Source organism: Cryptomeria japonica, chromosome 8 (genome assembly GCF_030272615.1).
Source record: "Cryptomeria japonica chromosome 8, Sugi_1.0, whole genome shotgun sequence".
Lineage (NCBI taxonomy): Eukaryota > Viridiplantae > Streptophyta > Pinopsida > Cupressales > Cupressaceae > Cryptomeria > Cryptomeria japonica.
The window spans coordinates 257927121-257949384 of record NC_081412.1 but is presented as its reverse complement, the minus strand read 5'-3'; positions in this window follow the sequence as shown (position 1 = coordinate 257949384).

The window sequence follows — 22264 nt, the reverse complement described above, 5'->3', positions numbered from 1 at the left end:
CAATCTCGTGATGTATCTTACGGCTTATGTATTTTTACTTCAATTTCCCACCTTTACCCTAATTTCAACAATTCAATTTATAAAAGAGGTTTAATTAATTCATATTATCAAAAACCCAATCCAGTTAGAATTATTAGTCCCAATCTTTGCTGGTTTGTGACTAGATCTATTGGATTTCAACTGTCTTTTGAATGTGATGGTTTCTTTAAGTAAAAATTAGTAGTTTACTACATCTAATTGTGGAAACCCTAATTGTTTGCCCCCACATTTTGGTGAACCCGACATTCTTACACCTTAATTTATATTTTATATTCTCAAATATAAATTCTTTAGGCATTTAAAATTCAAATTCTCATTTACAAGTTTAATTTCCAATTAAATTTTAAAAATTTAGAGGTTAATTTCACAAAAAAACCCTAATTTGTAAATTTAAAATTAACCTTGTGGGTTGCTTAATTTGGATTAATTATTTTAGATCTAGGTGTTTTCAAATTTTAAATTCAAATTTTCATTTACAAGATTAATTTCCAATTAAGTTTTAAAAAATTTAGAGGTTTTATAAAAAAACCCTAATTTTAAATTTGAAATTGAATTTGTGAGTTGTCTAAATTTGGATCAATAATTTTCAAGATTTGATTTGGAAACATAAATTTATTCATAGATCTTATTAAATTACATAAACTAAGAGGTTTAATTCACAAAAACCCTAATTTATTAATTTGATTTTTGGGTTGCATAATTTTTCAAATCCATTTTCAGATCTGATCTTTATGATATGTTATGCTATGATCTAGATGCTATTATCTTTCAAATTCACAAATCAAATTGCTTAATTAATTGGTTAATCAATCACTTTCACAAAATTTTGCATTGTTTAATGACAATTTTCAAAGTTGAAATTCAAAATTTCCCTCCTTTATACAATTTTCCATGCATATATTGAGTGAACATTAATTTTTTACATGACATATGAGTTTCTTGTTTTATCACAAGAGCATATGGAGTTCTTATCTTATTTTGCTAGTTCAATTTCAAGTTACATTAAAGATGTCCATGATGTTCCCTTTCATGTATATGATGATAACCTAGTTCTCCCTTTCATTCATAGCTATGATTTACCCTCTCCAAAAATTGGTCCTACCAATAAGGGAACATTGGTGCATGAAGAGAATATGAACACTTTTTTCAAAGATCTCCCTTTTACAAATGAATCTTTGGAGAATATTATTCATCCTTCTCCTGAAATGTACCTCCCCCATAAGGATTATTTGGTGCAAGAGGATGATATTGTGGCTACTTTTCCTAGCAATACCATACCTTCTTTTCATGATATCCCCCCTCAAGATGAAGTATTAATGATATATGATGATCTCTTACCTAAATATTATCTTGCTCATGATGATACTTTAGAGAAAGAGGATGATACTAATTCTCATCATTATAATGTTTCCAATTATCTCTCTCCCAAAAATAAAGAACCTAAACCATTCATATTCTTGAGGAACCTAATTTTGTTGTACACCTTCGTCAAGATGTCTCCCAACCTCAACAAAAACAAAAAATTGCTCCTAATTATCATGCAGTACCTTACACATTTATTAATGCAGTGTTTGCTTTGGAAACTGACAAAAGCATATGAATTGAAGTACAATATGCTTTGTTAGTTCCTACAATCCTCTCTCCAATTTAGAAAAGTACACCATATCCTACTAAAGAAGTTCCTAAAGAATAACTATTGGAGGATGATTGGGGGTCATTAGATTTCACACCTTCTTTTTCTAGCAAATCTAAGATGGCTTAATTTGACATTCACAATTTTTCTCCTAATACATGTCTAGAAATTGATTGGGTATCTTTAAACTTCAATCCAATTCCACCTAAGAGTGAACCATCTCTTGATCCTACACATGGATGCAATGGACAAGTTTTAGGATGTGTACAACAAAGTCTTGAAAGTAATGAGGAATCACACTATTCTAATGAAAAGCTAGGCTTCCAACCTCTTCCTTTGTCAACATCCTCTCCTCCATTGTCTAGTGAATCCACATCTTCTCATTCCAATATGGTATTACAAGATAATGTTTTGTCTGATATTCTCCATGCCAATTTAATCTCTCTTCTTTGGTCTAAAAGAAGGAAATGTAGACAAAATATTGAAAATTCTTCTTTTTTTAAGTATCATAAAATTCATGGGCATTCTACTAATGAGTGTCAAGCTTTGAAAACAAAAATACAACCTTATATTGATTTAGGTATCATAAAAATTACATTTGACAATGAATAGCATATTTCTCATAATCATTTTAAATAATTTTCAAGTTCCTATTATGTTGCTCCTCACTATGTGACATTGTTGGCCTACCTATTGGGGGCTCATTGTCATTCATGGCGGTACAATTTCAGGTGCAATCGTAATTAGTGAGCAACATAATAGTCTATTTATTCTTGTCTCTATGCTTGGGGGGCAAGAATACTATCTTTCCTATTTCCAAGGTTTCATTATTTCCTTTATGAATTGCATTTTTCATAACATGATTGTCCTTTCTTGCATGGAATTATCCTTCATGCAAATGCATGTGTGTTCCTTGGTTAGGACCCATTATTTGTTTGAAATGACATGTCTCTTATGAATAATCTCTCCTTAGGAATGCGTGATCTTTCATCCTAATTTTTCCTTGTCCTCTTGCTTGGGGATCAACGACGGAATTTTTCTTCTCTCTCTCCTTTTTAAAGATTGCCTCTTCTCTTGTGTTGTATTTTTCATAATGTGATGTCCTTCCTTGCATAGAATTATCCTTCATGTAAATACATGTGTGTTCCTTAGTTAGGACCTATTCCTTGTTTGAAACAGTATGTCTCTTATGAATAATCTCTCTTTGGAAGTTGTGTAATCCTTCTTATTATCCTTACACTTAGGGAGGCAATTATTTCTCTCTCCAATCCTTTCTAAGGATCCACTTTACTTTGTTGAGTGGTGTTTTCTTATTATTTGATGTCATTCCTTGTGTGAAGGTATTATTTACTCAAGGATCCTCTCTTATGCAAGAGGTGTATATCCTTGGCTACAACCTCTTTTTTATTTGGAAATGTATGTCTAATATAAACTTACCCCTTAAATTGGGTAAAAAAGTGTGTCATCCTTCATCAAGAATCCCTTTCCCCTAAGGGGAAGGTATGCATTCTTGTTCTCCTTCTTGTCTTTTGGTAGAACATGTTATGTTTGTTTAAGAACTCCTCTTGGAGGTAGACTTCTTTTGAGAAAAGATCTCTTCTCCTCCAAGGATCCTCTTCACACTTGTTGCAAGATATCTCTTTTTAAACTATCTTATCCTTGCTTATAGTATTCTTCCCTCTTTAGCTTGGATTTATGACATTGTTTCCTAAAGGGTACATCTCCTTGGTGTTGAAGCTGGGGTATCCTTGTTTCTAGCTTCCTAAAGACATCAACATAGGGCTATGTTGACATCTTAAGGGGGGCACCCATATTTCCCTCTTTGTAACATATTGTACCATATTTTTGAATGTCATTTATGCATGTCTTAAATAGGGTGTTCATTCTCGAAACCAGAGAAAACAAACTATTATACGAGATGCTTGACACCCAAAACTAGACACAACATTTGATATATGTCTTAGATGAGTATACATTCCTAAAACCAGAGAAAACAAACTCTTACACAAGATTTCCTTGAAACTAGGCATGTATCTGGCTTAAATGGGGCTACACATTCTCAAAACCAGAGTAAACAAACACTTTAAAGAGATGTTCCCAAAACTAGACGTTTGCCCCTTGAAACTAACACATTCACCCCTTGGCATTTGCATTTGAATTGTATGTCTTAAACATGTTGAAGCACACTCGAAACCAGAGGAAAAAAACTCTTATACATGGTGTTATACACTTAAAACTAAACATCACTTGCACACATGCATGGAACACAACTAGACTATTCCTACTCTCCTCCCAAACATAGATCACCTAGAAAAACATATCTGGGGGCAAGTATCCATGTCCTTTATTATCATTCTTATCATGGATCACCTAGAAAAACACATCTAGCATGTATCCATGCCCTCTCTTTCCTTCTTCTCATGAACTCATAGCTTTCTTATTTATGGTTCGTATATGATGTGTGCTTTTCTCTTTTATGTGATCACTTGTGTTCTTGAGATGGCATTTTTCAAGAATGATATTAGTGGTTAAGATATTTTGATATCACTTGTCTCTTCAGATAGTTGACTTGATGTCTTGTTTTAGTCTTTAGTTTGTGTGTTTTTTGTCTTTTGCCTTTGTTTATCTTTTCATCTTTTTTTGTTCTTTTTGTTTTTGTCTTGTTTTTTGTGCCCTTGCATATGTTTGTGTGAGTTAAGATCCTAAGATTGGGGGCTTGATCCCTCAAAATTAGTGATATCTTATACTCCTTGTTGCTCCTCTTATTCATCTCTCTTTCGTCTACTTTACCATGAATATTTGCATAGGCTCATACTCCTACCAAAGTGGGGGCTAAATGTAGTCCATATTTGTGCCCTCGTCTTAGCGTTCATGTCCCTAAGCTGGACTAGGACCTAATTTTGCTCATACCATTCAAATATAGCCTCCTTTTCTCTTTGCACATCACATGGCCTTTTGTTTATGGCCCTTAAATGGGGCAGGACTAGGGCATGGCGCCCTAGTCCTCAATGGCACTAGGGCATGGCACCTTGGTCCTCAATGGGGCCAGGGTGTGGCACCTTAATCCTTATTGGGACCAGGGTGTGGCACCTTGCTCCTCTCAATTAGTACCTTAATTTCCCCCCCCTTAACGGTCACAATGAGCTAGTAGGAATGTGATCTCTATGTCAGCCCATGTTAGAAAATTAAGATGTTTTTCTATAGGAAAGTATAAAAGGAGGTCCATCCCTCTCATTTCATAATCACACGAGAATCATAAGGCATCCAATAAATTTGTATTCAAGTAATATATCATTCAAGAATTCATCATCAAGCATTTATAGAGGTCTTTAAGGTTACATTTCCTTCATTCAACCATTGTGGAGCAACATTGCACTATTCATATGCAAGCGTGCGTGTGTGATTAGGGTTTTGTCATGTTCATGCCATTTCATACAATATATGGTTACATTCAAGAAGCATAGCATCATTATCAATCATTGCAAATTTAAGGTATATCTTTCCATCATTTATTTTGGTATTTGCAATATTTCATTCAAGGTTAATTCCTAAACCAGGGTTTTACTCAAGCAAGCTCCTATTCCCAATCTATTTCCTTTTCTTTCTATGTGTATAAAACATGTATGGAGTTGTGATCTTTAGATTAAGCATTATTTATAGTGACAAATTGATCCCCCATTAGAGTGCAAAAATTTTAGAGGACCAAGACGACGGGCACCATGGTCCCAACATTTTAGGAGGTCTTTCTGGGAACAAGTTCGAATCTACTTACATTGCTCAGATCCAGGTTTGTGGCTCAATCTCATGATGTAGCTTATTGTTTATGCATTTTTACTTCAATTTCCAACACTTATACCCTAATTTTCCCAATTCAATTTACAAAAGAGGTTTAATTAATTCAAATGATTAAAAACTTGATCCACTCAGAATTCTCAATCATAATCCATGCGGGTTTGTGACTAGATCTATTAGATTGAAACCCTCTTTTGAATGTGATGGTTTCTTAAGTAAGAATTAGCAGTTTACTACATCTAATGGTGGAAACCCTAATTTCTTACCCCCATAGACACAGAGAGCTTGAGTAGCGAGCTTGAGGGATGAGGTAGGCTGAGAGAGGGCCGAGGTGGATAGAGAGAAAGCTAGAGTAGACAGCCTATAGGTTGAGTGGGATAGGTTATAGGTGGAGTAGGGCACACTATAGGTGGCCCTTGAGACCATGACAATAGAGAGAGATGCTTACAAGACCCCGACGGATGCTATTATAGATGTCTTATAGGAGGCCTGAGGTGGAGAGATGATTGAGGAGATGGAGCAGATGACATCTAAATTAGATAGGTTGAGAGCACAACTAGCACAAATCCAGGTAGACGTTACCCAACTGAGGGGAGAGTGGGACATAAAGAGGCATATTCTTGTACTCATAGGTTTCGGTTAGGTCTTCAATGATGCAATGGCTTCTAGGACACATGCTGAGTGAGTGACCCAAGAGGCCTAATATGATAGGGACTTGTATGAGCAAGTAGTCCTTGTGGACTAGAGAGGACCATCCTTCCTAAAGAACACTAGTTCTAGGGGTACTAGGTCCCATACTTCAAGTGGATCATTTAGTACACGTGTGCCACAACCTCCACTAGTAGGACCTTAAAGAGGATGGGTAGATCTAGCTACCAATAGGGAGAGAACTAGGTAGCTCATATAATCATACAGTTTTTGATGACTCTTCAAGGAGATTTTATTGTACCATGATTAGACACATCTTTATTTTTTGGTACATATGAGATGACATGATTTTTGGAAGAGACACATGATGTTTATGCTATGATATGGACATTTATTATGGATTGTGATGGACTATATGATGGATTTATGGATGACGATTTTTGGTTATGCTCATGTTATTATGATTATAATTATTATGATGCTCCTAACATATGTGTGATGCAGGATGAATGTATACATGTATATACCTATATGATTTTGTTATGATTATATGATGCTAACACATATTTACTATGTAGGATGGATCTAACATGTTTGATGCAAGTGGAGGATATATGCATGTTGGATGATGATGTATGTATGATATGTTATGATTATATGATGTGATGTTGTCTGTTGATCATTGTGTACATGTGATGTGATTGTGAATATGATATATGGTAATGCATATGGATATGGTGATGCACTTGTGATGATTGTTATTGTGATGATATGGATGTGCATAATATGATGTATGTATATGGAATAAATGGTAATGGATGCATTTGAGAAAATGATAATGAAATGAATGCAGAAAGGATAATGAACCCAAAAAGAAAATCATAAAATAAGATGTTATGAATGTAGATATGTGAAAAATGAAATGACATGGATCCTAGAATAAGGTGAAATATAAATGTAGATAAAATGATATGAACCCTAAAATGAGCTAATATGAGATAAAATGGAAATCATAAGAAATAAATGAGCTAAAGATATAGGAAATAAATGATGTAAAAAACATATTAAATGCAAGGAACCCTAAAATGAAAAATATGTATTGGTTAATGAACACTAAGTGAACTTTAAATAAATGAAAAATAAGGCATATAATGCAAATGAACATAGGAAACTAAAGAAATGCTATGGAATGAATTCAATGTAAATAAATGCAATCTAAATGAATTCACCCTTATGAATGCATGTAATCTGAACAAAGGCAAGCTAAATAAGGTCACCCTAAGGAATGAATGCAATGTAAACAAATGCAAGCTGAATGAATTTACCTTAATGAATGAATATAATCTGAATGGATACAACATAATGAACAAATGCAATGTAAGTATATAGGATGAGGTAGACATGTGAATGAGGATGTGTATGTGGTGTTCTATGTTTTAAGACGTGTCAATCATACTACAACAAAATAGGTGAAATAGAAGAAGGGGAAAGAATGAATAAATTGGTCTCGAGGAAAGTGAAAGCATGAATGGGGGGTGGATGGATTTGATTATTGTTTAATATGTGGATGTAGCATTCCTAGTTTTTGATATTACAACCAATTATCTACACCATTGGCTATAGAAGTTGAGATGTTATGAATATCTGATGCATGGACTAGACTTTCAAATAATAGGTTATCTCAATGCACACATGTTCGCAAATAACCACAATAGGATTTATGCAAGACTTGTTGGATCATGCAAGAAAAAATGTCAAACATGTCATACCATGAAAATAATGTCCCAACAGGCACCAACTAAGACATACCGAGATATAAGATGATCAAGGAAGACCCAAATAGGTATAGACATGGGACACAAAATGAAAATCAAAGTGAAAAGATCAATAATGCGAATAACACACATGGCCAACAAACATCTCTTGCCAAGAGTATGATATGAATTTGGATAGACTGCTAGGTATGGGAAGGATGCATCTCGAGGGGCATAGTGGATAGATTAAGGGATGACAAAAGACAAGATGGTTTTATGGGGTCTACAAATAAGAGGATTTTTGCTCAGATTGGGGTAGCATGATGTGGATAGATGTTTGGTCTATGCACAAGTCGATATAATCTCAAATGATGGGGAAAAGCTCAGTTTGATGGGGTAAAGATAAATGTGATGGGATAATCCTTATTCATAGCAGTGAATGTAGCTCATCATCTTAATTAGGAGGAGAAGGTAATGGTAGGCAAGTGAGGGGCGATGATGGCGTGTGACTAGGGTGAAGAGTGCATGTATTGATGGAAGGGGGGGTGCGTATAGTAAGGATGAATGGTGAATCAATGACTTACAACACTAAATAATATGGAGGTGGAGTAGTGATGCAAGAAGTGAGGTTGGATGGAGAATAAATTTCTTACACCACTAAAAGAAATATGAATATGGATGCAGGGAGCAGTAAGCGTCCAAAAATATGGTGGATCCGACTTATTTACCCTGGCACCTAAAAATAGGTTTTCATCAAGGTACTTTCCCATAGCACCACATAGTGGTTTTTATTGATGGACGAAAAGGTTTTTTTATTTTTTACTTTTTTCAATTAAATTTTTTTTTTTTGTATTTTATATGTTATTTTATTTTATTTTATTTTTATTTTATTTGAAATTTGGGATTTTCTGAAGATTAGGCATAGAATCTCTTCAAATAGATGATATTCATTGGTTCATCCAATGGTTCTCTTTTAGGTGTGGTGAACCGATAGGCTCTAGAGACATATTTAGTGGTGATGATGTAGGGTCCCAACCATTTAGGTTCAAACTTATCCTTCTTTTCACAATCTTGAAGATTCTTTTGATTTTCCATAAAGACAAGATCACCAATGTCAAATTCTTAGGTTATGAATTTCTAGTTGTAGTTGAGGTGAAGATGATTCTGGTAAACTTAGAGATGGTTCAAGACCTTGAGGCACCATTCATCCAATAATTCAAGCTCTTGTAGTCTAGCGACTCTGTATTCTTCATCAGGAAAAATGTTTTGCAGGGACACCCATAGCGAAGGGAGCTTGATCTCAAGAGGGAGAATGAATTTAGAGACAAAGACGAGGGAATATGGTGTGGCTCCTATGGGTGTGCAAATTATTGTGTGATAGGCCCAAAGGGAAATATGGCATTGCAAGTGCCAAACATAGCCAGTTTAATTGACCGTCTTCTTAAGGATTTTGATAAGAGTTTCATTCAAAGCCTCAACTTTACCATTACCTTGTGGGTAATATGAGGTAGAAAAATGGTGTTGGATGACAAATTTCTTGCATAACTCTCTGACATCCTAATTTTTGAAAGGTTTTTCATGTTGAATCCAAGGTAGGAATGAGAGGGGGGGCTAAATAAATATTAAAAAAACTCAATGCAACACATAAATAGTTAATTTACAACACATATCCAACACATGAACACCAAGATTTTTTATAGGGAAAATCCAAAGAGGGAAAAACCACAGTGAGCACTTGCCCACACAATATATCTACTATGCATCAAATCATAATGAATGAGTTCACTGCTCTGAACTTGCAAACCAAGGCTAACTGCTCTTGGGGAAAGATACAAAAGAGGACTTGCAAACCTGAAACTATACATAATAAGGCAAGATACAAAAATAATTTGAAAAGAAGGATCTCTTGATCATGAAGCTGTCCATGAACTTTGCATCAAGAGACCAATAGCAACACACACAACTTAGACCTCATCTTTGAACACTCTGTCTCATACCTCTGCCACAGTCTCAAATAGATATCATATCATTTGAACACAACTCTTCTTCTCAGCTTTGAATTTCATTAATTATCTTCACATCACATACTTCCTCTCACCCTCTTACTTTCTTTATGTCCATACAACTTAATCACATACAACCTTAATATACAAGATAGATCATCAAAGCTTGAACCAAGTTGGCTTGAAACACAATACACCTTCTGAACCAATGATACACATGTTGATCCACTCTGGGAGAAAGAGGGAACCAAAACACATCTTCCAAAGATCAATCTAGTGATCTACAATTATCAAAACAAAAACTTCACCATCCCAACATGCAAGGCATCCATATAGACAATTAACAGTCAAAACAAACTCTCCAATTCAAATTACTCTTATTTGGATCCATACACACTATGATGAGACCCATAATATATCAAGTAACCTTTCAAAAATTATATCTAGCCCCAAAAATAGGTTTAACATAGAATGTCACAACTTGCTACAAAATATACCATGAATTTCGAAGAACACAAAGATATTTTTGAACCACAAAACTAACTCATCCATAATGTCAAAAACACAACCAAAGAAGATAACAACATCAAAAGACATGAACAACACTTTCGAAAAAACCAATAGAACAACTGCAACCCTGACATAGCAAGATATCTCTACACAAACATTTTAGACCAATACTTCTATTTGAAATAACAAGTTTGACATCAATGACAACCACAACAACACATACTTCAAACAATCTCCCCCTTTGTCATTGATGACAACACTTGACTAAAATCATCATCATCATTTGGTTCCTTCTCCTTATTCTCTTTCAAATCACTTGTCTTCTTTGTAATAGTCAGAATAATCTCCACCTTCTATTTTAGAAAACATTTGCTTTCTCTCTTATCCTTGATTTAGTATAGATTTCCACTTGTTCTAATTCCTTCTACAACTCTTTAACCTATCTTTTCTTTTCTGATCACACATCCACTACTACTAAACAAAACTTCATAACCTTTTCTACACATCTAACTAACACTTAACAAACTATGTCTTAATCCTCCAACATAATAAAAATCATTAATTTTATACTTACCATCAATATAAACACATCCAATACCTCAAATAGCTACTCCATCTTCTTTGGCAAATTTCACTGATCCACCATCATATCTCTTGAGATTAATAAACCCCTCTTTATCACCAGTCATATGGTTTGATATCTGAAGTTGATAATCCATGTATTTGATTCTATCTTAGCATGGAATGCAATCTTGATTGTCTTATCCTCTTTTGGTTTCTCTGACAAATTCACCTTTTCTACTATTGCTAGAAACAAGGATTCTTAATTTGAATCATCATCAATTTCATCTTCAGATGTATGTTCATGTATAGAACATAATCCCTTCTTCTCTCTTATGTTAAAGTTGTGCTTCCTAGTTTTATTTCTCTTCTCATCATCATCCAATCTCTTATAATATTCCTTGTAAGTGCAGTGGGAAGCATAATGTCCAATTCTACCACAAGAAAAACATTTCAGAGGTAACTTACCTTTGTGTTTTCCAATGCCTCACTACAATCTTCTCACAAAGTTTTCTTCAGCTTCATCCAAGTCTCCACTTCATTCCGGATCTTCATGTCTTGAAACATTAAATTCTACCTCTTTCTTTTCTCTTTTCTCTTCCTCCATTTCTGAAATTTTAAAAACTACTAAGGTACTGACAAGCTGGTCAATAGTATACTTTCTTAAATCATTTCTTTCTTGTATGGAATACCTTTTTGCTTTGTAGGACATTAGTAGGGTTAGCAAGATATTTTGAAGAACATCACATTAATCCAAATGTCCACTGGTAGCTCTAAAACCATCAGCAAGAGCAGTTACTCTATGAATATGGTTCTCAACACCTTCATCTTCAAGCATTCTCAGATGCCTAGCCTATTTTGTCTTCAGATCACCTTCAAATTCCAAACACAGCTTATTCCACACCGGTTTAGCTTCTTTCAATCCTTTTACTCTTCCAAACACTGAATCACTGATACAATTGAAAATTATAGCTCCAACTTTCTCTTTAGTCTCCTTCAACTTTATCTCATTTGGAGTCTGAGGACCATCCTATGGGGGTGTATATCAAGTCTGAATGAATTCTCATATTCCATTCTGTAATGTCTCCAAATGCGATTCCATTCTCTCCTTCCAATATGAAAAGTTTGTACTATCAAAGATCAAAACCTTGTAATGCATGTCCTGTGCCATATTGGATCTACCTCAAGAAGTTAAACTTACTCAAGAGGAACCTTGTGCTGATACCAATTATTGAACCCAAGAAAGGATTGAGAGGGGGGGGGGGGTGAATTAGTCTTAGACAAAATCAATGAAACATAAAAACCATTAATATAAAACACATATCCAACATAGGAACACCAAGATTTTCTATGTGGAAAACCCAAATAGGGAAAAACCACGATGAGCACTTGCCCATGAAATATATCTAATATGTGTATTAGATTATAATGAACGAGCTCACTGCTACAAACTTGCAAACCAAGGCTAACTGCGCTTGGGGAAAGATACAAAAGAAAACTTGCAAACCTGAAGCTAATTGCAATAGGACAAGAAACAAAAATGATTTGAAAAGAAGGATCTCTTGATCATGAAGTTGTCCTCGAACTCTAAATCAAGTGACCAACATCAACACACACAACTCAGACCACATCTATCAACAATTCATCTCATACCTCTGCCATAGTCTCAAATAGCTGTCATATCATTTGAACACAACTCTTCTTCTATGCTCTAAATTTTGTTGATTATCTTCACATCACATACTTCCCCTCATCCTCTTACTTTCCTTATGTCCATACAACTTAATCATATACATCCTTTATATACAAGAGAGACCATAAATCTTGAACCAAGTTGGATTGAAATACAACACACCTTCTGAACCAAAAATACACATGTTGATCCACTACAGAAGAAAGAGGGGACCAAAACACATCTTCCAAAGATCAAATATCCACTGACTCACAATTATCAGAACAAAAACTTCAACATTCTAATATGCAACACATGTAGTGTCCCTCCTAGATTTGCATTTTGATTTATGCATCGATGGACTTATTTAGACATGTGATTGATGTTTTGATGATTACTTATGACTCTATTTCTATCTCAGATGATATTGATGATGCTAGATACCTTATATGGACATATGCTTTTTGATGATTCATGAGGATGATTGATACACGTTAGACTATATTGATGATGGATCTATATTAGATGGTTTATATATGCTTATTGTTTATGATGGATCATATTGCTTATGAGATTTTGATGATATCTTGGTTACACTAACTCTATTATATGATCATGGTGTTTGATTTGATATTATGGTGTATGTGATTGTCTTCTAGTGTCTTTGTGATTAGAGATGATGTCATATCACTCATTGCGAGCATGATATGGCGTTGCGATTCTCTATCACTTGCTTGATTATTTATGATGTATTTATATTGTATGTGTTGTATTGTGTTTTGTGGTGATTGAAAATTTGTAGGTAGTAGGCATCGACTCCAGTTCCACCTAGTTCCACAGGTTTGAGCGTGTCTCATCCCAAAGGCAAGTTGTCGGAGATGGCATATGTTTCCCTCTCATACTTTAGACCTAGATGTTCACCTTGTCAGTTGTGTTGTGGTGTAAGTTGGTGGTTAGAGTCTCGTGTCGGTGTTTTCCCTTTGTCAGGTTGCTTGAGGAGATGTGGTTGTGTGGTTATTATTTAATTAATAATCGGGTTTATATAATTTATTAATATTTATATTAATTTATTACATAGCATGGCTATTAATTCTTTTGATTTATTTAGAGTTTAATTGACTATTTGATATTTAATTTATTGTTGAGATTTCATAAATATTTAATTAAGATTAATTTATCAATTTATTTGATTTATTGCTTAATTGATTATCTAATTATTTATTTATTGTTTAATGGTTATTATTTATTATTAATTGGTTTGATAATTATTTATTGTTTATTCTTAATTGTTGATTTGATTTTATGATTTATTATAAGTTTCTATTTATTAAGCTTTTATTTATTTATTTGTTATGGGGATTTGATTTGTTATTATCCCATTTATGTTTATACTACTACCTTATTACTATTATTTGCATAATTGGTTATGATATAAAGTTTACCTACCCCCTATTCTGATTAGTTGTTTTCAGTGAGGGTAAGTAAATTATATAGTTTAATATTATTTACCTCGTATTCATGCATGGTAGGTATAATATATAGCTTATTAGATTTTTCTGATTGGCCAGTGGATTTCTATAGTTTTGAGTTTAATTTTCTATTAGCGTTGTTGGGGTTGGCATCTTTGCAGATTTTGAATTGAAAGATTTTGGATTTTTGATTGACTGGTTTTGGATTGCTGGAGTTGGTTGAAGATTTTTGGACTGGAGTTGCTGGATTTTATTTCTATTTGTAAGTTGAACTTGCTTTGGATTGTGTTTTCCAGTTGGAGTTTTGCTTCTCTTTGCAATTTATTTTGAAAAGATTGTCTGCATTGCAATTGCTGAAATTTGGTTTGGGGAATGTTTTTTATGTTTGAGTTTTCAATTTGGTTTTTGGGGAGAAATTTAAGGATGATTTGAAATAAAATTTGAAGTATTGTAAAATCTGGGAATGATGAATTGTCGGGAATGCATGTTCTATATTTTTCCCTAAATAATCCTTGTTCTCCTTTCTTTGTCATTTTGTTTGAGTTTAATAAGTTTGTGGAATGATATTATATTTTATTATGTCTCTTTTTGTATCTCCTTATGATTATGTGTACATTAGCAAGGTTGAAAGTGTCTCAGATTTTTACGGAAGTTGTTTCCTAAGTTTTGTGAGTATTAATATTGTCTTAGTTTATCTTGTAGTTGGCATTGAGTGGTGTTTGGGTTTTATAACTCCTTTGAATTTTATTTTATTTTATCTTTCTTAGTCTTATTTCATATTCCCTTGTTGTTGTGCAAGATTTGGTGAAGTTCTGTGCACATCTGAGTGCGGTTGTGACTGAAGATTGATGTCAATTATTATTTGTATGTTCATAATGTTTTATTCTTGTGTTTTATTAATGTTATTTCACCCTCCTACACCTTCTGGGAGTGTCTCTTGGTCATATGTGGGTCCTTATGCAAATTTGAGCAAGTTTCATTTCATGTTTTGTTCATTTTCCTTGTTTTCTGCATTTTGGACCCAAAACGTTATTGTTGGGACCCAGAACGCTAAAGTTTAGACCCAGATCACTAACGTATGTCCTAAGAGTGCTAATATGGCTCATGGGACCATTGAATTGCTTTAGGGATGCAAATTTGACAATTTTATTTGGTATGAGTGGTTTTCTGGATTTTGTGCTTTTTCCAAAGGCATTTTGTGATTGCATTGAGTTCCTTATAGTTTTCTATGGTGTCATATTGACCTTTTAATGATGATTTTATGCTTTGGTAAGAGGTTATGTGCCTTACCGTTGAGGTTATTGTTCTTATGCTGATATGCTCCAGCGAGATGAAGGAATCCTCATTGTTGAGGAATGGTTATGAAATCTCCAGTGGGATGAGTTTTCCTCACCACTGAGGATTGTAATTGCTTTTGGATTAGTCTTTGATCTCATGTTTATTCTTTGGTTCATTTTTACATTGTTTTGGTGGAGGCTCTTGCTTAGTCTTTGAGCGCATGTTTCATCTTATACTTCAGATTGTATCAATGATGTTGTGATGATGTTTAGGTCATCAGTGAGCCTTCATGATGTTGTTGTGATGTTACTTTAATGTGTGTTTTCACCCTAAGGTTATGGTCCATGGTTGGGAGAGTGGGCTCTTGAATGTGTAGGATCGGGGTCATGAGCAATAGGCTCTAAGAGGTTCCTAGAGAGGATGCTTAGGGTCTAGACCTATCATGGGACCACATGAAGAGTTTACAATTAATTGCAAGTGATAACCATAATAATTGATTAGTCATTTTGGGTAATTAGGAATTCACTCAATCAAGATAATTTTATTGGTTTTTGATGCCCCACTCATAGCCCTTGAGGATAGACTCGGGATGGGATTGGGAAGACCGTTGGAAAAGTGAGCCAAACTCCCTTGGTTGTTCATAGGTTGAGATGGATCTACATGTCTATCAAGGTGTGGTGTGACCCCTTCTTTGTGAGGATAGCATGTGATGACTCTCTTCCCTACACGTGTCCATTATCCTTATTCCTTTGTTGTTGATTATGCCTCTGGGAGTTTATTGATTTATGATTAGGCTTGTGATGTCATTGGATACATTGTTCTTGATTGTTGTTTTATGATTGTCATGTTGAGTCCCTTGGTTGTTAGGTGTCAGCCTAGGTCTTGAGTGTGAGTTGGAACCCCATGTCATCTCCTAGCATATAGGGTGGTTCCTATTTGGTTCCATATGGTTAGGTGGTTTGATGCCTTCTTCAATTGGGATGTTCTTCTATGGATGCTAGTGTGCATGGATATGGATTCTATGGTTCTCTATTATGCAGATGATCTATGGAGCTGCTTTTTATGTATTAGAGATAAGATTGTATCACAATAACTTGTAAATGTGAAAGAAGAATATGCACTTATGTAACTTGTATTATTATGCATTAGGTTATGATGTAGTAGAAGGGACTATGTAATTGTACCATGTACTCTTATATAATAGGACTTGATGATGTAGAGACTATGATTTGTAATGAAATAAGATGATTTAATAACATATGGTTCATCTTGTAGAAATTTTCATTATGTTAAGATTGGGATCCTATGCTATATTAGAGGATTGAATGATTAGATTATGTTTGTTCTTGTAGTATCATATGAATTCTTGGATTTTTTTCATAGCATATGGAATCCTATTTGAAAGTAGATAAGTGCTTGTTGTTATAATCTTGCATATGTGTAATGGTTATCTTTGATGAAATAATCTAGTTCCATATGTAGGAGGAAGATGTAGATAGTTTCATGATGTATTATTATTGGAATTAGGAACATTTGATTTGGTGATTTAAAATGAACTTAGATAGTTGATGGGATAGGATGATATGCATTGATAGCTTATAATATCATGATAGGAAAATTATTGAGAAGATCTTAAATAGAATGAATGTTCTGATTAATATGAAAAACAGGTTTTAAGGACCCGAAACCTTTAACAAAGGAGAAAAAGATAGTTCAACAGAGAACAACAAGTCTAGCAATGAAACAACATACAAAAGACTGGCAAAAAGGCCAGTAAACTGAACGGACAACAAAATAAAGGAACAACAAAGAGAAAAAACCAGATTAAAGGCCTAGATAGCTAACAACAACTACAAAGACTTAAGAAGATCAACTGCCTTAATGACCAACAGGTCATAATTTGCCGAAGCAGCTTTAAGCTCTTCAATTTCCTTGTTTGGCTTTTTCTCCTTCTTCTTGCCTCTGGTCCTTGTTTTGGGTCCTTGCACATATCCCGTGCCTTCCATGTCAGGTTCTAGCTCAAGGGATTCCTTCTCGTTCTCTAGCTTGCTGATAAGAACTTTGGTGTTGTCAGCTGAGGCCTTTAGAATGTTATGGCTTTATTCCACAATGCTTCTGAGACAGTTTTCAATTTTGTTGAGTTTGTTGTCAGTGTTCGCCATTCTCTGGTTTGTATCATTGTCATTGGTTTTTATCTCTTCCAGGGCCTTCTCCACTTGCTCAAACCTTGGGTTGAAGGCATCCCTAACATCTTCAGCTTTAGCAACAGTTTTACCCAAGTCATTAACATATTGAGCCATGGATTTACCTTCACTAATGCTGATTGTCTCCAGAATTTGAACCCTATGGCTCAGCTTCTTATTATCCTCCACAACTTTCTTTTGACTGTTAATGAGCTTGTCAAAGGTGTCCACAAACCCTTTCAAACCCTCAGTAGGAGGATTTGAAGGGGGGGTTTTCTCACCAGTCTTGACCTGTTCAGTATTGGCACCAGTAATCTATTCGAAATTTCCATCATCACTCTGGTTACAACGTTCCCCCGTAATCTCCTCCAATTTTTGGTCAACGTCAGGATCCTTTCTCTGTAGTTTGTCCTCCAACTCCAACTCAGAATTGCCCTGCCTTTTCTATTTTTTCCTTTTCTGAATGAAAGTTTTAGTTTTCATCCTTTTCAGAGTCCTTAGAGACCTCCTCCTCTGAGGAATGAATTTGGAAGACCTTCTCTTTTCTTTTTTTCTTGCCCTTAGAAGAGGATGGCTTAATGCTCATTTGTTTTCTTTTCTTACCAAGTTCAGCTTCAGATTCTTCTAGACTCTCCTCTGTCTCACTTTTTGAATCACTTTCAGATTCATCACCCATAGAAAAATCAGAATCTGACCCTTCCTCCTCAGAATCAGAGATAGAAAGCTGAGGGCAGGCAATTTGATTAGATTTTAAATGGTCATAGATTAAAACCATAAGACCTTGGTGCATGGTTGTGTCTCCCTTAGGGTTCTCTCTATGGGCTTTAATAGTAGCATTCATTGAACAAATCAGGATATAGGGTATGTTAACTTTTTCATCATACCTGAAATGGTTGAGCAGCACAAAATGATAGCCATAAACTTTGGTGAATCTACCATCCAAGGTAATATATCACATAATGGAAAATAGAAACTCCCTCCAAGTCTTAGCATAAGCCCTGAGAGGGTAGTAGGTCTTGCTAAGCTTCACCAGCCACTTCTTCTCCTTAGCAGTTTCAGGTTATTGCTCGATAGCCTCCTTGCTAAGATTTTTGTCCCTGTAGAAATTAATTCCCTCCCTACAGAGACCCGTCACTTGAGCAATGAGGTCTTCATCAATGGGGATAGTTTGATATCCCTTCTTCAGGGTGCCCTTCCTCCATTTTTTGCTGAAAAAATTAGTGATTTTGGCATCCCTCCCATGGAGTCTCTCCATATAATTCGTAAGTCCGCCCTTCTGCAAGATGCTCCATATTTCCTCCTTTTGTTTCCACTCCTTACAATTGCTGGGCTCATAGCGATGCCTATTACCTCCCATAGTTTCATAGCTCAAAACAAAAAACCAAGAGTTGCTGAAAGCTATAGGAAAGATTTTTCAAATCAACCCCAAAGACCCAAAAAGCGTGGGAAAAGGTGGTATTCATCTTGTCATTAATGATACTGACACAATGATAAGTAGTAATAGCCCTCCAAGTAATGCTATAAATCATTATATAATCCATTTAAGATCTTTGGATTGCAGTTATATCGATCCATGAAAATGATTGATTTGGCGTCATTGAGGAGATCCTCTTTACCCTTCCAGGTAACCATGTTGTCGTGAGTGACTGCCACGTTGGCTTCCCAGTCAGTGGGGCCCATTTGCTTCACAATAAATGTGGGAAATAAAACATTTATTGAAGGTGTTAATGAGATCTCTAGCAACCTTTATAATGTTGTTGATAGTCCATGAGGGCTTATAAATTCCTTTAAGGCATTTAATGATATTATTAGAGTCCCCCTCAATCCATAGATATGGACAGTTCCACCTTTTAGCTAGGAGGATGCCTTGGAGAGAAGCCATAGCTTCTGCCATGTGGTTAGTTTGGAAACCTATAGGAACAACTACCATTTCCTTACAAATGCCATATTCATCTCTGAGAATCGCCCACATCTCGCTGGTCCAGGATTGCCTTTGGCAGCTCCGTCAAAGTTGATTTTTAGCTATCCATGAGGGGGAGAGTGCCATTTAGCTTCAAGTCTCTTGATTTGTTTAGAATCAATACTAACAACACTCTTCAGATTCCAAGAGTTGAGGATGTGAGTTTCTAGACAATTGACAGGATTGCATGGTTCTCCAATGTTCCTGATGTTCTCCATAATAGCCCTTTGAATTTTCTGAAAAACAACAGCCTGGGTGAGAGAAGTATCCCTGAAGATGCGGTTGTTTCTTTCTTTCCAGATCCCCCACAGGATGCGAGGGAGAGAGAGCTGCCACAAAGATCTCAAAGTGGGATTAGACCAATGATAAATCCAAGAATGGAACAAATCTTGGATAGAGCTACGAAACACCCATTTCATACAGAACATCTTAAGAAAGCTTTCCCAAATTGAAATAGTAAAAGAACAATGGATTGCCAAGTGGTCCACAGACTCTTCCTCCTCAAGACATAAAGCACACCTATTAGGGAAGATAAAACCTATAACCTTCAGGTTGTCTAAAGTCAAAATTTTGTTTTGGAGGATGGTCCAGTAGAAAATATTGATCTTTCAAATAAGACCCTTTATCCAGGATTTAGACCAGAAGGGGTTCTCTGAGGGGGCTGGGGATAGCAATCCATACATGGAAGAAATAGTAATGTTGCCTTTGGGTTCAAATTTCTAAATTAGAATATCTTCTTCATTGTTCAACCAAGAAGAAGACAAATGTTTCTAAAGATTGATGAGGTCAGGGTGGATACCTTCAATGTTCTGCCATTTATCACCTACCCAATACCCCTCAACCAAGGAACCAAAAAATATTTTGCAAGGGACGACAAAAGGGGCCCAATCAGGGATTTCTAGCAGAGGCTTATCAAGCAACCATGGATCTTCCCAAAATCTAACTTTCCTACCATTACCAACTCTCCATTTCACCCCTTTGGCAATACTGTCTTTACACTTATAGGCATGATTCCAAATGTGAGATCCATTGATACTGAAATCAAAATTAATGAAAGAGGAAAGAGATGAAGGCAAAAGAGGATACTTACTTCTCCAAATTTCACACCACTCACTATCAGAGTGGAACAATCTCCAAACCTGTTTGGACAAAAGAGCTTCATTGAGGGTCCGAATTCTCCTCATACCCAAACCACCTTTGCTTTTCGATCTACAAACCTTGTCCCAAGCCACTAATGCCATTATTTTCTTTTCCTCAACCCCATACCAAATACTTTTTTTTTGAATTTTTTCAATAGCATCAACAAATTTAACTGGAATTCTAAAGAGACCGAGGGCATAAATAGGAATGATTTGAAGGGAAACTTTAAGAAGTTGTAGCTTGCCAGCTTGACTTAAGAGAGCACCTTTCCAACCTGTTGGGGCTTCAAATTTCCAAATAATTTCAAGAACTCTACTATTCAAAATGGTGGTCACTTCATGGAAATGACACATAATGGATGATTAATGATTTGAACAATTAGAGTAAAGGAGGATATGAATAAATTAATTCCAATGGACCCCATGAAAGACTAGTGTTTTTGATATGTAGAAAGGATGATATGAACAGAGAATTAAAATGAATGAAACATGAAAATATAAGAAACACCCATTTCAAAAAATTAAGTTTCCAAGCTCCAGTAAAAATATTAGATTTGTACAATGTGTTTTTGGCTATAGACCATATAGAAGACCGTAAGAAGGCCGAAAAGCCTGTTATTTTGACTTGCATGAAAGAAGATGTCGACTTGGAATGAAAATGTATGAAAATATCAAATCTAATTAAGATCCATTTTATAAGTGGATGTTTCCTACTACCAATTTTTTTTCAGATTCGTATCTAAAGTTTAAGGCAGCCGATTAAAAAAAAACCCTAAAGATAGCTTAAAGCAAGGTTATTGACTAACTAGTTTGCATATTAATTTCAAAGGGTTTTGTTAATTTTAATGTAAAATGGTGAATTTTCACCCCAAAAGGGGTATGGTGCCCATTCAACCACATATATAAGTGGTTAAAAAATATAGATATGGGGGGAGAGTCATAAGAACCACATAATGCTGTAAGGATTGAATATCATTTTGTATTAGAGAAGTCTATAGGAAGAAGAAGTATCATTTTGTGCAAGCAAGCTGTAATGAAGTATTTATAAGTGTAGCTTATGTATGCAATTATTTCATGAAGATTAATATACAAGGTTCACCGTCTCTTTTTCCAAATATTGTGTACACTTTTATGTTGATAAGTTATCTTTATCCTCTTGATAAATCTGTTTATAGATTTTCTATGATGTGAATCACATGTCGTTGTATTAAGTGAAAGATTGAATTCTTATTGTTTGTATAATACATAATGAACCTTCATAGTTGATGAGAAATTGTCTCTTGAGTTGATAAGATATTTTGTCCATAAAGTGTCATATATATCCCCGGATAGAGGCACTGGTTTGTTATTGATCTTTTAAGGTTTTGATCTGTATGCATTCAAGGTCCTTGATAGAAATGTTCTTCCCAAATCCTATATGAATTGATCTATGTAGATTTCATTTAAGTCCTAAAAGAAATCTCATTTTCAATATACATTCACAATCATTTCTTTTCAAAGCATTCAGTTAAAGAACATAATAAAGCATAGTTGCAGAACAATAATTTGCCAGTTGTGTAAACTTGCTAAAAGATTTAAATCCACTATAAATAACCTCTTTTATGCTAAGAGGAAGAGACACAT